The sequence below is a fragment of the Otolemur garnettii genome, unplaced genomic scaffold, assembly GCF_000181295.1.
Source record: "Otolemur garnettii isolate 467f Iridium unplaced genomic scaffold, OtoGar3 scaffold00002, whole genome shotgun sequence".
Lineage (NCBI taxonomy): Eukaryota > Metazoa > Chordata > Mammalia > Primates > Galagidae > Otolemur > Otolemur garnettii.
In genome coordinates, this window is record NW_003852397.1 from 49,706,010 (window position 1) to 49,707,746 (window position 1,737).

The following is a 1,737-nucleotide window of genomic DNA, read 5'->3' on the forward strand; positions in this document are numbered from 1 at the left end:
GCTGGATTAGAACCCGCCAGCTCAGGTGTATGTGGCTGGTGCCTTAGCCACTTAAGCCACAGGTGCCAAGCCTTATATTTATTCTTGGTTGTCTACACTTAGCCTAGTACCAGAATAAAGGCTCTCCTGGAAGAAGTGAGCCATTCTGTGGGAGGAAGATATATGAGGTTTGGGGCTGGGTTTGGGAGCTGGTACTGTCTACATCACATAAATGTGAACATGACTTAAGTCAAAAGTCCTACAGACACACAGTTTGGCTGTATATTCACACACTTTTTTGCCTGGTGGGTTCTGTGATGTGAATGTACTTTTCTGTTCAACCAAGCCCCTTGGGGCCTGCTAAGACAAGTAGCTCAACAACAACTTTGTTTTCTTGGGTGGAGTAATTTCTTCATGTTTTTCTCAAAAGATGTCAACTTTGATTTTAGTGATTAATGCTGATCTTGGCAATTTTTTTTTTTTTTGTGGTGACACAGCTCTCAGCAACCTCAAACTCTTAGACTTAAGCAATTCTCTCTCTTCAGCCTCCCAAGTAGCTGGGACTACAGGCACCCACAACAGCACCCAGCTATTTTTTAGAGACGGGGTCTGACTCTTGCTCAGGCTAGTCTTGAACCTGTGAGCTCAAGCAATCCACCCGCGTTGGCCTCCAATGTTCTGGGATAGCAGGGTGAGCCACGGAGCCTGGCTGATCTTGGCAACTTTTATGGCCAAGCATTCCCAACATGTTTGCTGGGGAGGGAATTTGGGGGTTTTTTTGGTTATTGTTTTAGGATTTTTTTTATTGTTGTTAATGTTTTAAGGTTGGTTTTGTGTGTGTGTGTGTGTTTTCATTGTTTTTTTTTTTTTTTTTTAGATAGTCTTTGTTGTCTCGGGCACCTTGGTGTCATAGCTCACAGCAACCTCAAATTCTAGCCTCAAGAGCTCCTCTTGCCTCAGCTTCCCAAGTAGCTGAGACTACAGATGCCTCCCCCAATAGCCTGCTAATTTTTCTATTTTTAGTAGAGTTGGGATCTCGTTCTTGCTCAGGCTGGTCTTGAACTCCTGAGCTCAAGCAATCTACCTGCCTGGGCCTCCCAAAGTGCTTGGATCACAACTGTACGTGGCTCCCAACATGTTTTAAAATGGCTGTCATATATAAGATCTAGTGTTCTGTTTCTGATATGTGCTCTCCTTTGCTGCAAAAGGCTAAATAAAGTCAGAGTATTTTCTCTAGGTGGAGTTAACTGGCATTAATCTGAAAATGTCAGCACTTTACACTATGTCCAGGGCAGGAAGAGACCTTATTGCTGGAGAGATTTCAATAGCAGCATAGAGCACCTTCTCCCAGATGAGTTACTGGGTGTGTGTGCGCAGCTGGCACTAGGATGAGTACTTTGTAAGAGTGGGGTAGGGTGGAGCAGTGACTTAAAACACAGTTTCTAATCTGGGACTGAGAGATCTCTTGAGGTTTGGGTACTCAGTTTAGGAATGTGCCCACACACTTAAAGTCTGTGATGGGAATGAGAAGAGAAGGAGCAAGGGATCCACCCAGAAGACACTTTCCACCCCCCTCATGAAAGAAGGACTGGGCAGGTGCCAGCATGTCCAGATTCCCAGTCAATTCCAATCTCTGAGAAACAAGTTCTGCCTTAATTCCAGCACCACCCATTACTGCTACACCTTCCAACCTTCCATACAGCAACATACCCTCCACTGAAAAGATCCCCCTCCAGGCAGACCGAGATGTAGGCAGGA